Raw genomic sequence first — 18,825 nt, 5'->3', positions numbered from 1 at the left:
CATCAATCAGTTACATTGTCTTGTAGTTCCTTAAGCTCTAACGCATCATAAAGTGTTGGTTCCTTGAAGGAAATTAGAGCATATCTTGACCAAGGAACACATAAAGCCTTCCAACAAGGTGTAAGGGAATTAGCTAAGGTGCAAAATTGTGAACTTATTAAGGAAAACCAAAAATCATTTGATAAGTGTTTATGAATATATATGAGCATAGTTCCTACATCAAGGAACTTTGTCAGATTCATAATTTTATAGCTAGAATGAGTTGATTGCATATCGTTTATTTTGTTGCATGCTTACATGGGAATCAAGTTGTTTTTAATAGATGTCTAATATGAATTTTCTAAATATTCTAATTAAGGATGTCTATGAGGAACAACCTTTAGGATGTGAAAATCCTAAATCTTTTTGCCATATTGATGAACCTAACAAAGCTCTTTAAGTGTTGAAGCAGGTTCATACTCAATGTCATAGGAGATTTTTCAAGTTCCATCTTGAAGCTAATCTGAAAGTTAATTGTTTTATTTTCAAGAGGAACTTATTGATTTATTAGTTGTACATACTTATATTGTTTATATCTTTAGTGCAACTAACGAATCTTTCTGCAAGGGCTTTCTAACCTTGTAAAAGCATGATGGGGAACTCAGTTTCTCTTTGGATCTGCATCCAAAATAAGAGAAAGGAATGGTGGTCTAATCGATAAAAATACGACACGGAACTTTCAAAAAAATATGGACAGTGACATTAAAGTCACTTAATGAGTTTCAAGTCAAAAGTGATTGTTCGCATCGGATGTGAGTGCATCAAGAGGATGGAACAAATTCTTGAGGAACTCGTAACTTAGCCATCAAATTTTGGTCCATTGCAAATTTATTGTGATACATGGTGAAATATAACTTAAGGTATGTCCTCTTATATTCACGATATTGCATAGTTGATTTTTGAATTGAGTGTTGTATTTATTAAGGAAGTTGTAATATGATGTTTGAATATGTGGAATCTCTTTCTTATGCTTTCACCTAATTAGTAAAGTATGGACTATTTTAAGGAATAAAATATGTTGAAGTATAGCATGAGCATATATACATATTTCTTTCTTATAATTATTAAGTGTTGTTTCTTGTGCACATTATGAATGAAGCAAAATACATACATATTCTTAAGTGTAATGTGTCACACTTAATTATTGTGTTGTAAAAGACATATTCACTTGCCTAAAAGTGTCAAAGGTCTTGTTGAGAATTATGGATGTTGTTAAAAACAAAGATTTTAAGTTGCCAAAGGAACAATGGAAGAAACTTTGATGGAATAAGACAGGTACATTCCCAAACTATTTGTTCTCATTTGGTTATATATACTAGAGGGAACAAACCTATCTTTCTGCTAACTCTCAAATTATCCACACCATTCATCTTCGAAAACAATATTATTCTACAACATTACGTTGTGTGTCCGTGTCGTGTTATGGTTTGTGTTTCTCATTTTCATTTCTTATATATACATAACTTCGAAGATCCTTATTCTCATTATGACTTCATTATTCATATTCTTCCATTTTATTTTCACTCAACCCATGTGTTCTAAGTTAAAATTCATCCTTTTTTATGGTTCAATGATACATGAAGAGTTGGATATGAATACATGTTGAGGGGAAATGTGTGGACGGAGTAAAGTACTTGTGATTTATCATTTGATGTTTTGGAGGAAAAATCATCTTGAGGAATTTCTACAAAAATATTAAAAAAAATGAAAAGGAACTAAGGTGAAATAAGGGAGGAACCAATTAAAGTGGTTCATATATTTGGTGTTGGAACTCAAGAGTATATGAGTAAGTTCTATCTTCATTACTATACGTGAATGAAAGAAAAATTGAAATTCACCCTTAAAAAAAAAGGTGATAGAAGTTATAGATGATGAAGAATATTACTCATGAAGCTTGAGAAAGCTAAGGAACAGAAGGAGATATTGGAAGAACTTGATTATGAATCTTAATTCTAATGAGCATGTTCCTTAAGAAAGTTTGATGGTTGAAGTGAAGGGAGCTTGGTAAATACATATATACCTAGGTAATGTGTGTTGAGTTTCGTTGAACATTCAAGAGTGTGAGATGAAGGTAATTAAACTCTTATGTTTGTTAAGAACCTTATCTCAAACATTCTAAACTAAGAGCACAACATCTGTTTCCTTCTACTCAAAATATTTCCATTATCTTTTTTTTTTTTCATATCTTTTGAGCTAAATATTCATTACCCTTTTTTCTAACAAACTTTCAAAACCGATATTTGCTTGATTTTGTATTTTATCTGTCGAGTTCCTTCATTTGTTTTTAAGTTGGGTCTTTGGATTGTGAATTGGAAATTTGTGTAGTAGCATCCTAGTTCAAAAATTGAGTCTCTTAAACTATTAGGAATAACAAGTGTTTAACCATTTTTATAGTGGTATGTGTGACATTTTCCCTTATGTATGTATGCATAAATAATTGAATTGAATAAATAAATGTGTGCAAGAATACCCTTTTCGATAATGACAAAAGGGGCGAAAAATATTTGTGTGTGATGCTTATTATGTGATGTGCTTATTGAAATGCTTATTGAATATTTATTCATGAGTGATGCGTATTGAATATTTATTTATGTAGTTAAGCTAAGTCATAGTGGTGAACATACATATAATGTACTTTAAACATGTTATTGTCCTTTTATGAGTAGTTCCTTATTGTACATGCATGAATTGTTCAATAGCTCCTAATTTGCATGATTAAGGGGGAATATATTTACATCTTTTATTGTTTAATTTGTGATAAGTATCATTTCTTTGTCATCATCAAAAAGGGGGAAATTGTTGTAAGGTTTTGATGGTTGTGAACAAATGATGATTATCTAACTAATATGTGTATTGAGATGTGCATGAACAAGTCATGGAGCAAGAATATGATTGAGTACAGGTTAGATCATTATTGAAGATGGTTCCCAACGTACAATGTATGGATCGTGGTTATGTTCCTCAGGGGGAATACAAAGAGAAGAAGAGTTTCCTAGGGGGAACCCAAAGAGATGGAGTCTAAACATACAAACGTATTGTTAGACTTTGTAAGCAACTTCTAAGAAGAATGAGAAGTAGTTCATTGCAAGGAATAAGCAGCAATTCGTAAGTGAGAACAAGAGAAGAGAAGTTCCTTTGAAGGAACAAAAGCTTTGGAGTAGAAGCTTCAAGACAGAAAAATAGGAGTATATTTTTCTAGGAATCATGTAAGTATGTTGGACACGAGAAATTGTTTGGAACATGCCTATGGAACTAAATTGGAACTTCAGTATCGACGAAACTGCCAGCCTGGAAGGAACTGGGTGTTGCTAACAAGCCAATTGCTTACGGGTCAGTTTAAAATTCGTGTATAAGAGAAACACACGTTTACACAGCACTAAAAGTTAGTTTTCCATGTTAGTAGTCATTGCTTATCTTTGCCTACTTTCTAGGTAATTTGTTTTGACTTGGTAAAATTTATTTTAAATAGATTTTATTTCTTTACCAATAAAATCTGATTTTCTTTTTAGTCAAAATGATATTTTATTCTCTTTATATTCTCATATATTTTAGAGATATGTTTTAGGTTGTTTCCTATCTAATCTCTAATTGGTTTAATATTTCAAATTAAATAGGATATTTATTTTAGGATAAAATATTTTTATAAAATATTTATTCTTAATTAATAAATTTTAAACCAGTTTTTAATTGATAAAATCTGATTTGGTTAGTATTTTACTTTCTTGTAACTTCTATTTTTATTAATTAAGTTTTTACAAAATTAAAATTGCTTTTCAAGTTTAATTTGAAACAACTTTTTATAGGAGAAAAATAAGGAGGTCATGGAGAAAATATTTTTTTTACTACAATCCGTGTCTTCCATTACTTCTTATGTTCATGGAGTTAATGGACATGGTGCCTAGAATTTAGGAAGCACTAATATTATGGTTGAAGATCATGGGTTAATGGGTTTGTCTTTGAAGCACTCTAAATTAAAAGAAATGTTTTCATTCATTCCAAACTGTCTGGCTTAAGTGAGTCATTCCATAATGGAGTTTGTCCCAAGTGGTAGAGCAGTAGAAAAGAAATATATTTTCTCTCCACGTTGGTGAGCGAATTCCTCCAAGTTCCAAGTTCCTTACATATCTCAAAGTGTTCAACATATTAGTTTTATACATTATATCTTTTATATGCATTTGAGTGTTGTTTAAGGGTTTGAGTGAACTCTTGTAATGGGGAATTAATAAGGGTTGAGTGAACTCTTGCATTGGGGTGAGAACTGATCTAGGGCGAGACTAGGTCGTTGAAAACTAATCTACCCTTGGTAAAAACAAAATTTATAATCTCTCAACACACCCCTACACAAAGCATAGAGTAAGTCGAGGGTCGAACCACTAGGAATGGGAAATGAATGCTAAAGTCAAAGCTAAGCTATTTCGAAGCAAATAAGGTGAGGTGTGTCTATTCTACCAATCAAACAATCGAATGAAAATCAAACTTATCAAGTACTAGGGTATTGATCCACATAAACTCGTAATTAATTTAACTAATTGGGATTTGAGATGACTAAGTCAAGAGTTGCGAGGGAAAATCGATTAAGCAATCAAGAGAATATAGTAGGCTAATCTCCTAGAGGTCAAACTAGCGCCTACTACGTGAGACTCTAGCTAGGAAACTTGTAAACCTACTCAATCGACAAATGTAAGCCACAAATCAATTTTTCGTATCAATGTGAACCTACAATGCAATCTAGTATGAGAAAATTAGGTTGATCACTCCTAAATTAAACACACATATGCACATAATCAATCAACCAATTTAATCACAACATTAACTCCATCAATTTCCCCCAATTAGCATAAATCAATTACTCATATATGCTTCACCAATTCCCTAGCAAGACAACTACTCACTATTTATGGAAATCATTATCAAAAATAAACTAAACAACAAATTCATCATCATCATATTAATAAAAATTATACCAATTCAAAAATCAATGAACTTGAACAATTAACAAAGAAATTGATATCAAAACAAAGATTGCATTAAAGTAAAGAAATCCTTACAAACTTGCTTCAATTCAACGGAGAAAAACACTTGGAATCATCAATTTTCAATCATCAATCAAGAACTTCTCTCTCTACAAACTAGAGTTTCTCTCTCTAAAAATCTAACCTAATTCTCTTCTAATTTATGAAAAACTGAACTCTCCCTAAAAATAGAAAGAAAATCTATATATAGTACAACTAACTAAGAGAAATTAGTTAGATCGTCCCCAAATAAACCCAAACAGGCGCGGATAACTACAAGAGAGAGAGCGGTCGCGCAAATCTGGGTACAGAACAGAAACCTGAACAGGTGCGCCCGCTCCCAAGAGAAGCGCGCCCGCTCCCGAGAGAGTCGCGGCCGCACCATAGCCGCTCGCGTCCGCGCCTGGGAACAGGGCAGCCATCTTCCCTATCATTCCGATGCTCCTCGTGCGTTCCACTTAATGCTCTTGATAAACACGAAACCTTGCAGTTTCTAAACTCCATGTTTACGGGTTCTAGAATAGAAATCATTCCCCCACGGCTTGAATGCACAGCTCAAGGTCTTTAGAAACTTGCACTTCTCCATGCTTGAGCTTCAAATGGAGACCACTAGGAATCCTAACCAATGCCAAACTTAGGAAGAGGCCTCAGGAAACTTGGATAACGTCCTTAACCTGAAAAATAAAGGAAAACAAGGAAATAAAAGAGAAAATAACAAAATAAACCAAGAAATACATAATGAAAGAAATTAAACTAAGAAAATGCAAACTAAAAGAAATAAAGAGTAAAACTAAGGAAAAGCTAAGTAAAAGAGCTATAGAATAGCATGAAATTCATCCTAAAAAGAGTGCAATGACTGCCATAAATGACACTCATTAAATTCCCCCAAGCTAAACTTTTGCTCGTCCTCGAGCAAAACAAAGCAATAAAGAATAAGGATGAAAGACTTATTCAAAAAGAAAAAGAAAGACATAAGACGGGAATATACACTAAGACTCACTTTCGTAGGAATCACAGTTGTTTTTAGCTACAATAAGCCCTTTAAAACCCAAAGTCGCCTATGGGGACGAGTGAGGTCTCGTAAAGGTTTCCCAAGAGCTTAACCTATAACTCTCCACCAACTTACATGAGGCAAACCACAAAAAGAAAAGTAAAAGAAAGAAAAACAAAATTGAAACCTGTACGAATTAGACTTTACAAAATGACCACATTTCAAATGAATAAACATCTTTCTTAAGCAAATAGGGGTATGCACGTTTCAAGATATCCGAGGTTGATTGAAAGATAGAGTATGCTAAGCATAGAGAACTAGTTATCACAATTTACCTTCATCCCGTTCGATCTTACCGCGTTCTTCTAATAATCTCAAATCTCCTTCTAATGATCATCTTAATAGCTGATCAAAGGAGCCGAAAAAGAAATACTTTTAGGCTACACGACGTCTTGACTATGCATCCCCTGTCTTTAGGCTTTAACTCATAATACCCTCCCTCGAAATATGACTCAACCTCTAGGTCGAAAGGTCTTTCCCCAAGGTTGTAACGTAAAGGCAAAAGGTTAGGGGTAGGCTTAATAATTTTAAAATTTGGTGGTACATCTAGGTGATGAAGCAAAGTTTGGCCAAATATTAACACCAAAACCGAGAAGTCACCAAACAAAAACAAACTAACACCCCCAAGCTTATTTAAAGCTATATCAAATAGCAAAAATACAAAAAGCGTAAACGGCTTATCCCCCAAGCGAAAAGGAAGCGTTGTCCTCAATGCTTGAAGGGATAAAGAGTCACATCAAAATAGTTTTGATTTTTCTCATTTTCAACTTTTTTTTTAGTTTTTTGTTTTCTTTGTTTATTTTAAAATTATTAAAGCAAATGTCCATGCCTCTTTAACTTAGGACGGATTTTTCAATTTTGCAATTATTATGTCCTTGACTTTTGTACATGTAGGACACTTTTTTCCATCATTCATTTTCCATTATTCAAAATATATACAAAAAGACAAGATTGCTTACAAATAGAACCAATATCCAACCTTATATACCACAAACTCCAAAAACATGACCATTTGCTTCACAAAAAACCAAAAATGGAACAAAAAGAAACAAAAGGCTCAAAGTTCTAAAGATGTGGCTTGAAAAGAAGGGAAAAGGCTCAAATGGTTAGCAAGAAGGAAAATGTAAACCCAAATAACTAAAAGAAGAAAATTAAACTTAGAAAAAGAAAAATTACCACCACGAAAAGATGCCTTTGTCCATCCTAGATGGCTCGGTCTCGTGTTTGAGAATTATGAGTCAAGATTCAAGATAAGGTCCGCAATAGTCAACGATCCATGCGACTCATGCAAAATATGTAGAAGGCTTGAAAACGATAAACCTCACATGGATATAGCAAAAACTCATTATAGGTCTCAAATCAACCATAGGAAGCAACTACTAACATGCCACAAACAAGTAGAATCCGGTTTCATGATCCTCCAAGTTCTAGAACATGCTACCTTAGCATACACCTATCTTAGAGTAAACCAAGCATATTCTCAAACCGTGCATACTCATACCATTTAGGAAGATATTCATTTAATATTAAAAGTCGGTTGTATATAGTCCAATTCAAAAGAAAAACAAAAAGATGACAAATAAAGCCTTAAAACATACCAAAAAAAAAAGAAAGAAAAATGAAAGATAAGAAAATAGAAAAGGAAAAACATAGTTAAAGGAAAAGAAGGAAAATAAAGAATGGAACGAATATGCAGGTAAAGCATGTAATACCCAATCGAAAAACAAGTGATCAAATGACAACATCGTCAATGATCCCTAACACTCTAGGTGTTAAAAGCATCCATCCTCGAACCATTCAACTTTTCCTAAAACTAATCCTAAACTATGCATCCAAGAAAATAAAAGAGAAATAAAGAAAAATAAGAAAGGTCTCACCGGGTATTCCAAGCAATGCCAAAGAGTAAGAAAGAAAGCAAACGCAAACCGTCAGGATACTCCAAGAGCAATTGCAAGGATAGTAAACTAAGTGAGAAAAATAAATCTATATACAGAAACAAAATTGTTAGTAACTTCCAAACAAAATCAAACAGCATCATAGGTGACAGAAATGATTAGAGCAGCAGAGACAGAGAATCAAAGAGCAGAGAGAAAAATTAGCCAATCAGAGAGCAATCAATCATCAGCATCAGGAATCAACAGACATAAATCAACCATCAGGAAGACAAAAATCAAGAACTAGAACATCAATATATCATCAGTAGCAGAAATCAACAGACAGATAACAAAATCAAGAAACATCAGCAAAATACTATCGTAGGGAACAGACAACAGCATAAATCATCAGCAGAGAAAAACATCAGGTGTGAGATAAAGCTAAAGTGAACCAAGGAAGCAAGGGGGAGACAAATGAAGCGCAGCAAACATAAGAATATTCCCCCAAGCTAAAAATGAGCTACCCCCCCCCCCCAAGCTAGAACCAAGGTACAAGCTGGAAAAGAAACAAAAGAAAAGCACACAAGCATAAAAGAGAGGGTAATATGGTATCACTCGGCACTATGGTAAGGGGTAGAATGAGCATTCCCCTCACAAATGTCACTAGAAACCTAGCTAGAAACATCATCCATGAGCATTGGACCCTTACCCTTCAACCTCCTCGCCTTTTAGGCTTTATCCCTAGCAAAATAGTGGGACCAATCATCAAGGACCGGCTCGCCCGATAACGCCCAACGACCAAAAGTCTCAGGAGAAGGAAAAGGGGTAAGGTTTGCCGGATCATAAGTAAAATCATATCCATCCGTCCTCTTATAATCATAAGAGGTCGGGGAGGTCCCTCTAATAGCATGAGGAGGTACATTAGGCCCCTCCCAATAAGGGTAACATAACCTAGGGCCTACGGTCTCATCAAATGGCTCCCACTGAGGTATGGGTCCCTGTTGGACCGGTACGTACGGATAGTTAAGATATGGTTGGATATCCCCTCTCATGACATGAAAATAATAGAATTGTCTAGCATGAAAGTCATAGCCTAATACAAAATCGTACCCCAAAGGTGAACAATTTAGAACATTCGCTATGAAATCAATTTTCGCATGCAAAAGAGACAAGTCAATAGTAGAAATAGTAGAAGAAGAGGGAGCATATGAGGATGTACCTCCCCGGGAAGATTTACCTTTCCGGGATGAAGATGGAGCAAGAGGAAGATAAGGATTATGCCAGAGGTTAGGCAACGGAGGTCTCTTGAGGGCTTGATCAATCGGCACCTTGTTAGGTCTCCATGGAAGAGTGGTGTCCACACATCTAACCATAGCCTTGGGGTGAGGGATGGGACACCAATCCATAGTCCTTGTGACCTTCCAAATGTACAAGTTTGCTTTGGTGGTGCGCTCCAAAAAACGTTGATTAATCATGGCATAGATGCATAAGAAATGGCAAGGAGCTTTCTCCTTTTTATCATGGATTGGGATAAGCGACTCGAGCATTGCTTCATACTTCTTGTTAAGAGAAAGGATCAAAATTGTAATCATACCCCCCAATTGGATACTTTCTGGAGAGAATGACACCATCTCTTATATCAATGAAATTGTCGAGCAAATGCGAAGCGAAATTGATGACCGCTATTCCCTCTTCAAATGGCTTATCCGCTAGCCATGACCAACTTAACTCCTCTCGACAAATAGCACCAAGGGATTCCTTGGAGAAGAAAGCATATGTGAGGAGCCGGCTAAAATACCTCAAAGCCGCATGAATAATCGATGCCGCCTTACAATATTGAGGACTATATGAGTCCTCGACAGAAATATGCCTCCACCACTTGAATTCACTATAATTGTTATCATGTTGCACAACATCAAATACCTCATACACAAGTGGAACATCCTCACTAGGAATTGGAAACTTGAAGACCTCATTAAGATAGGAAAGAGGCATCGAATGATCAATGTTGAAAACTTGAAAAGAAATTCTTCGAGAAGTTTCACCTTCCAAATTCTCCTCAAGGACCTCAAGAGAAGAAAGGAATTCGAAAGTAATACGAGAGTAAGTAGGAGCATGAAGGCTTAGGAATTCCTCTAACCCCAAATTTCGAGCCAAAAATCTCACATCATCGTCGATACCCAACAAAGTAGTCGCCGACGAATCATAGAATCTAGTAGAAAAGAGTGTCCGAGTTAAAAGCTTGGCAAATCTCTCCTAATGCTATTCCTTTTTGAACTCAATTCCATAAGTCTGTGAAATGTGGGAAGGAGCAGGAACCACCTCCCTATGGGTAGAGCATCTAGCTCTCTTTGCTCGACGGAGAGGAACCATTCTACACACATAATTGAAAAATGCTCTAGTGAGTAAAGACTATGAGTCACAAGTATGCATCATGAGCAACAACACTCTAAACCATAATAAAAAAACAAACTATGCACATTAACATTTCCAAATCAATATAATCAAACTATAATTCCAACAAAGGTGGTGCCAAAATTATAGTATGGTCAAGCAAAATCATTAAATACACGTTCATATAATCACCAAAATTTCATCATTAACACAACAAATGAAAGAGATAGTAGGAAATATGCATACAAATATGAGGCTGTAACCAAATCAATCTAAACACTCATGAATAGCCAAGGTAGACAATTTATCATAACTATCAATAGAAATGAAAAAATCATACCTTAGATTGATGAGAGTTTACAAAGAAAAGGAATACAAAGCACTAGCAAATACAATTATGCCAAATTGCAAGCAACAAACCCCAAACCAAAGGGGTACCCAAAAAACCCAACTTTAGGAAAGAGAAAATCACAGTGAAAGTGTTAGAGTAGGGATTAAGAGTAATAAACAGCTAGATGAAGTGAAAAATGGTGAAATTTCAATTGTAAAAATAATGAAGGAAAATTGTGATGATGCTAGAACAATAACCAAGTAGAAATGAAATGAAAATAAGAGAGAGAAAAAGAGAGAAGGTCGGTGCGTTTTAGGGGCATCAGCAGGGGGTGCGCGGCCGCACCTAAGTCGCGCGCGCCTGCGCCCTTCTAGGTATGCTATCATCTGAATCCCTTCTCGTGAGCACATCGGTGAGTACACGGGAAATGATCATGATAAAGGTTGAGGCAAGCAGTTTATAAACCCCAAGAACGTGGGTTCAACACAAGATTTTTGTGAGCCCACCATTGGAACCCACCCAACTTCAACTCTTCAGCATACTTCCAATTTATCAACTTGAGAACTCTCTGTTCAAAATAGGCACCAAAATTGTTGGAAATCCAATCAAAACCACCTAAAAACACATTGAAGAAAAGAAATCAAATAAGAATAGAAACAACAAAAAGAAAATAAAAATAAAAAAATAGAGAAAATGGTTAGATACTCGGGTTGCCTCCCGAAAAGCGCTTGTTTAAAGTCATTAGCTTGACGTTCTCCACCTTTCAAGGTGGATAAAAAAGATTCATATCATGAACAACCCCCACAAAAACTCTATCATAGTAGCGCTTGAGCCTATGAACATTGACTTTGAAAGTTCTTGAAAATTCCAAAGGAGATATTTCAACCGCAACATTAAGAAAAACTTCTTGAACAACAAAAGGACCACTCCAACGAGACATTAGCTTCCCGGGAAATAATCTCATCCTAGAATTGTAAAGGAGGACCTTGTCACCAACATTGAACTCCTTCTTCAAAATTAGCTTATCATGCACTTCCTTAGTGCGAGTTTTGTACATGCTTGCACAATCATAAGCATCTAATCGAAGTTCTTCCAACTCATGGAGATCAAGCCAATGTTGCTCACCCGCACTTGCCAAATCGAAATTTATTTTCTTTATAGCCCAATGAGTACGTTGCTCAAGTTTGACCAAAAGATGACAAGACTTCCCATAAATCAAGCGGTAATGAGTAGTGCCAATAGGAGTTTTAAAATCCGTTCTATATGCCCACAAGGCATCATGTAGCTTATCTAACCAATCCTTCCTATTTCTTGCTACCGTCTTCTCAAGAATCAATTTGATTTGACGGTTAGATACTTGGACTTGACCACTAGTTTGAGGGTGATAGGGGAGCCCGAAATGTTGGTTAACTCCATGTTTCTTCAACATCTTGCGGAAGGCACTATGCACAAAATGAGATCCATTATCACTAATAATTGCTTTTGGGATGCCAAACCGTGGGAAGATTATCTTCTTCAACATCTTCATTGCTACCTTATGGTCATTTGTAGGTGAGGCAATAGCTTCCACCCATTTTGACACATAATCGACGGAAACAAGGACATATTGATTCTCATATGAAGTTGGAAAAGGACCCATGAAGTCTATTCCACATACATAAAAAATCTCCAACTCTAGAACGGGTTGTTAGGGCATTTCGTTTTTCTTTGAAATGTTTCCGGTCCTTTGGCATCGGTTACAACTCTTGACAAACTCCCAAACATTCTTCAAGAGATATGGCCACCATAGTTGGCATTGAAGCACCTTCGAAGCCGTTTTTGAGACACCCATGTGACCTCCACTCGGATCCGAGTGACACATCTTCAACACACTAGGAAACTCCTCATTTGGAACACATCTCCTCAACAACCCATCAACACCCCTTTTGTACAAAATTGGTTCATCCCAAACATAATGCCTAGCCTTCCTTTTGAGCTTCTTTCTTCGATTCTTGGAAAATGAAGGAGGAAATTCCCCACAAGCAAGATAGTTCACCAAATCGGCAAACCATGGGAGTTCCTTCACATCTATAGCATACAAAGAATCATCTAACATTCTATCTTCAATGGGAGACCCATCATCTTGAAATTGAAGATCCTCAAGCCTAGGTAAATGATCCGTTACACACATTCTCCGCTCCTTTCTTATCTCTAATCTCAAGGTCAAAAGTTTGAAGCTCTAACACCCAACGAATTAGTCTTGGATTTGATTCCTTCTTCCCAAAAAGGTATTTAAGGGCCGCATGATCGGTGAACACAATTGTTTTGGACCCCAACATATAGCAACGAAACTTTTCAAAGGAATGAACAATAGCCAAGAACTCCTTCTCTGTTGTAGTGTAATTTCGTTGAGCTCCATTTAAAGTCTTGGACATATAATAAATCACGTGAAGTTTCTTATCAACTCTTTCACCTAAAACTCTTTCAATAGCCGTATCACTTGCATCACACATTAACTCAAATGGAAAATCCCATCTTGGAGCTTGAACAATAGTAGTGGAGATTAGAGTTTTCTTCAACTTATTGAATGCCTCCAAACACTTGTCATCGAATAAAAACTCGGCATCCTTTTGAAGAAGATCATTGAGGGGCTTTGCAATGAGTGAAAAAATCTTTAATGAATCTTCTATAGAAACCGGCATGGCCCAAAAATGATCTCACACCTTTCACATTGACCGGAGGTGGCAACTTTTCGATAACCTCAATCTTCGCCTTGTCAACCTCTATGCCTTTGTGGGAAATTTTGTGCCCAAGGACTAATCCTTCTTCAACCATGAAATGACATTTTTCCCAATTCAACACCAAATTCACTTTTTCACATCTTCCCAAACAATTTTCAAGATTTTCGAGGCATGCTTCAAAGGAAACTCCACCTACGGAAAAATCATCCATAAACACCTTCATCTCCTCCTCCAACATACCTCCAAAGATACTCATCATATACCGTTGGAAAGTGGTGGGAGTATTGAAAAGGTCGAATGGCATTCTCCTATAAGCTAAGGTACCATAGGGACAAGTAAAAGTAATTTTCTCTTGGTCATCGGGATGAATAGGAATTTGGAAAAATCCCGAGTAACCATCAAGGAAACAATAATACTTGTGCCTCGTTAGTCTTTCAAGCGTTTGATCAATGAAAGGAAGGGGGAAATGATCTTTCTTTATGGATGTGTTTGACGACTATAGTCTATACACATCCGCCAACCAGTGACCGTTCTAGTTGGAATTAGCTCACCTTTTTCATTCTTGACGACGGTCATGCCTCCCTTCTTTGGAACGACATGAACGGGTGAGACCCATATAGAGCTTGATATGAGGAATATGATTCCCGCATATAAAAGCTTAGTGGTCTCCTTCTTCACTACCTCCCCCATTTGGGGATGTGATTTCCGTTGTCGTTCAATAGAAGGAAGGACACCCTCCTCAAGGGTTATGTGGTGTGTACATAAAGCGAGGCTTATACCTTTAAGGTCATCAATTGTATAACCCAAAGCATCTTGGTGCTTTCTCAAAACATCGCATAACGCTTGAGCTTGGCTTTTAGTCAAAGATGCGCTAACAATCATGGGTTAAAAAGAATTTGGGCCTAAAAATTCATACCTTAAGTGTGATGGTAAAGGTTTGAGCTCTACCATAGGAACACCTTTACCTTCCTTGATCGAAGCCGCTTGCAAAGCCTCTTGGCTTGAGATTTTCATGCAAATTTTTTCATCACTTCCCTCAACGCTTCCATGCAACAAGCTCTCATACAAAGCCATGTCCTTGCTAGGAGCACCTATCTTTTCCTTGTTCAACAAAACACACTCAAGAGGATCATTAGTTGTGAGCAAGTGCTCATGCATTGAATGTACAAGATTATCTAAGATTTCAACTCTCATGCAATTCTCAAAAGATGAAGAAGGATATTTCATACTTTAATTCAAATCAAATTAAACTCCCTCATCTCCAAATTTAAGTGAAATCTTAGCACTTTTGACATCAATCAAAGCACCCGAAGTAGCAAGAAATGGTCTACCAAGAATAATAGGAATTGTAGAATCCTCATCTATGTCAAGGACCACAAAATCTACCGGAATGATAAACTTTCCTACCTGTAGGGAATATTTCAAGCGTTAATCCCCTAGCTTGAACCCCACTGTGATCATACACTAAAGTACGGTGGCGTTCAAAGGGAAAGAAGATAGAGCAAAAGAGTCGCCAACAAGTTTTTTAGGAACTTGTAAACCGTTCACAGGGTGAAGGTTACACCCGTTAACAATCCAAGAGATCGTAAACTCCATAAGGTCTTGAACCAAATAGGGTTCGGGGATGAAGGTACAAATCCAACCTAAAAGAGATTGAACCTGCCCTAATAATAGGCCTCTACTTTATTCTGATCGTATTCATGTGCGCTTTTTGACTAACATGCAATCGATAGGATTAACCCTAAACCTGTTTATCTATGTTGGTTGAATATTAATGCACAAATAAATCTATTGAATTATAATCAAATTAACCCTAAACAAGATTATTAATTATCTTATTAAGCGTGATTACAAGTACCAATTCCCTTTAAACATGCATAAAAGGCGTGATAAAGCAATAACAATACATATCTTCAAGCAACACAATAATAATAATAATAATTATAACAATAATTATAATCATAAAATCATAATCATAAATCAAAATTAAAATAATCATATCAACGTTAAAGCATAATAATAGCAAGATCTTAGGCATGATACTAACAAGACTAATAACAAATCCTAGCATGTCACTAAACATATAAAAATCAAAGCTTTAGCCCTAACATGATACCAACAATCACAAATATTAGGAAGAACACAGGAAACATCGTAACAATCATACTTAGTATGAAATTTACCCTAGACATGATACTAGGAATATCATAATAACAATCTAAACATGATTTTTACATCATAACATCAATAAAAACCATTAAAGAACTTACTTTGATGCCTCGTACCTCTTTCTAATAACAAAATACACACGTTAGTAACTTCAAGGAAAATAATAAACAAACAATTAAATTAAGTAATTGAAAGAGAGATTTGGGACCAAACCCTTAGAAATTAAACCTTTCACGTCTAGGGCGAAGGCAACTTCAAATATGGCTAGGTGTATCTAAGTCTTGCAAATGCGGAATTTTGTATTTGAGAAAAGGCTAGTTTAGAAAAAGATAGAGAGAGAATAATAAAGAAAATCTTGATGAGAGTTGGTTATCCAAAACAGAGTTTTTAATACGTTATTTATAGAGAAAATAAACCAAAAAGATAAAATATCAAAACAGAGTCCTGGCGCTCATAAAACGATGTTGGCGCCAATGTTGGCTATTGGCGCTAGACGCCAACATTAGCGCCAGGCGCCAATGTTAGCGCCAGGCGCCAATGTTAGCGCCAGGCGCCAAGCGTAGCGCCAGGCGCTACAGCTGGCGTTTGGCGTTGATCTGGAAATTCACGCTTTTTCTTAAAATCAAATAAAAATTGTCGTACAAGAGGATAAAATCGTATTTTTCCTCAAAAATGCTCTTTGATCTTAATTAAAACTCTGAAAAGTCAACAAAAGTCAATTTATCAATGCTAATTGAATTAGGAATGAAAAGAACCTTATAGAAGAATCTAGAAGACTAAAACCATTCTTAATTGCATTAGGAATGATAAATCTATATTAGGCCCTCCTCTAGATCATTGGGCCGCATATAAGGCTCAAACCGGGCCCAGTTTAGTAATTTGGCCATAACTTCCTCAATATTCATCGGAATTGGGCTTATAATATATTGTTGGAAAGGTCTTTTCAAGCCCCATCCAACTACACTACTATTGGACCCATATCATGGACTAACAAAACTAGATCGGCTGTTTTCTTAAAATAAGTTTTCAAAAACAAAGAGAAGAGAAAAGAAATTAAAACTTTCCGCAACACTAAACTTTCCACACTTTCGCTTCATTCGATTATGATTCAACGTGAAAGGTACTCATCACTGGGTTTGGTTTTGGGGAGACACATTTGGGTGTCTACAGAAGCCCTCACTTTGACTGAGTTTGGAGAAACGCAAGTTTCGTAAACAAAAGTTAAAGTAGCGATAGGGACGGAGAATGATTCAGAGCGTTCCGCGACTTTAAATCATTCTTGTAACTCTGATACCTGCAAACTAGCGTTATTTAAACATATAAAAGAGTTAAGAAATGCGTATCTTGCACCATCGAGCACACATCTCTGAAGGTAACCAATTTGCTGCCGCTTTACTGATTTTGATGACCTCCTGCCAAGAGAATGCCATCCCGCTTGAAAACCGCTACGCTTGTAACTGCTTCCAATATAGAAGACTGCTTTGCTTGAAACGATCCTCCTCCGCTTTGATAATATTCCACGTCCAAGGGAATACCATCGAATATTGCTTCGCTTGAAACAATCCTCTTCCGCATTGATAATATTCCACGTCCAAGGGAATACTATCGAAGATTGCTTCGCTAGGAACAATACTCTTTCGCTATGATAATACTTCACGTCTAAGGGAATACTATCAAAGATAATTTCTCTTGAAATCATCCCCTTCCGCTTTATGACCATCTTCCACGTCTATGGGAACACGATCGAAGACAACTTCTCCTGAAATCACTTTCAGTTGCTTTTTGACAACTTTCCACAATCTAGGGAATGCCGTCAAAGATATCCTCGCTTGAAGTTATCCTCATTTGTCGCGATAATTTTCCAAGGAAATTACCGAAGATCTCCGCTTGTCGATCCTTAAAAGCTCGCTTGAACTTTGCTTCCGCTATGCCTGTACGTCAGCGCTCTTGTTGCTTTTGAACCTATACGTTGGTGCCTTTTGCGAATGAACCAATGCGTCGGTGCCTTTGATAACGAGCCAATGCTTAGACGCTTTAAGCTAAGTGAGACGATCTCATCAGGTCGATCAACTATTGTGACTGTAATCAAACCGACTACTTAATCATGTCAAATTGCTTATAGGGGCTAACTGGCGTACCAAGGAACCCGAAATTGCTGAAAGAGGTTGAAATAACTGCTCTGAGTGGTTGAGCGTTCTATCACCACTACAATGCCTTTGGCGCCGCGATTTGTCCCTGTCGCCAAACGCTGGGATCTAGCACCAGGCGCTGAAATCTATTTCCATACGCTAGATTTTGTCGCCAGGCCACAGCCTTGTCTTCTGGCGTTGGGATCGGGTCTTCCCTATTCTTCTCTTGCTGCCGCTGTTGCTTGGTTTTGCTCCGAACTTTGAGCTTGGTTGTTTCCTTTTAACCAAATACGCTCAAATCTTTTGTAAATTAAAGCTCTTCATCTATAATTTACTAATCTATGTAACTCCTCCTATATTGGAGGAATCTCCTGTATCATATTCGCGGTTTTTTCGAAAAAAATCCGGGAATGTCCTCGCTTGCTGGGATGGACCTACATTTATATTTTTGACTATAGTACTTTGCTTATCTTTCTTTAGGGTTCACCTAAGGTTTAATGTCTCTTGACTCAACTCATTGACTTGACATGACTCAAGGTATAAACTTGACTCGCTGTGATTGATTCGAGGTTGACTCGACTCGAAGTGAAATGACACGACATGACTCAATGTGTACATGACTTGTGTGCAAGAAAGTGTGACAAATAATTTAGCGCAAAAATTTCGTCATTTTTACTATTGATGGAGGGTATCCGACTTTCTCCCCCAAAAAGAAAAAAATGAAAGAAGGAAAAGTTAAATAAAATATTGAGTTTATGAAAACTTGGAAATTAATCTAAATAAAATCCCAAAAAAGGTAATATAATTAAAGATGTTTAGAAAAAGATAAGGAAGCCGTAAAGTCATTAGCAGACTCGAATTAAGGTAAAAACGCGGTTTTAGAAAACGCGTGTGACGAGGCAAATTGGCACCAGCAGGCGCCACGCATATTGGTGTAGCGCCAGGCGCTACACTTAGCGTATGGTGCCAAGCTTTGGCGTCTGGCGGCAATAGTAGCGTCTGGCGCCAAATAACGCTGACTCCGTATCCTTCCCGGATTAAAACTTCTCCGATTTCGTGCATAAATAGCCCCCTGCCCAGCCGATTCTTTTCATAATCTCAGCAAA

This window comes from Chenopodium album, chromosome 3 (genome assembly GCF_948465745.1).
Source record: "Chenopodium album chromosome 3, dcCheAlbu1.1, whole genome shotgun sequence".
Taxonomy (NCBI): Eukaryota; Viridiplantae; Streptophyta; class Magnoliopsida; order Caryophyllales; family Amaranthaceae; genus Chenopodium; species Chenopodium album.
The sequence above is the reverse complement of the archived record's forward strand: the minus strand, read 5'-3'. Positions refer to the sequence as shown.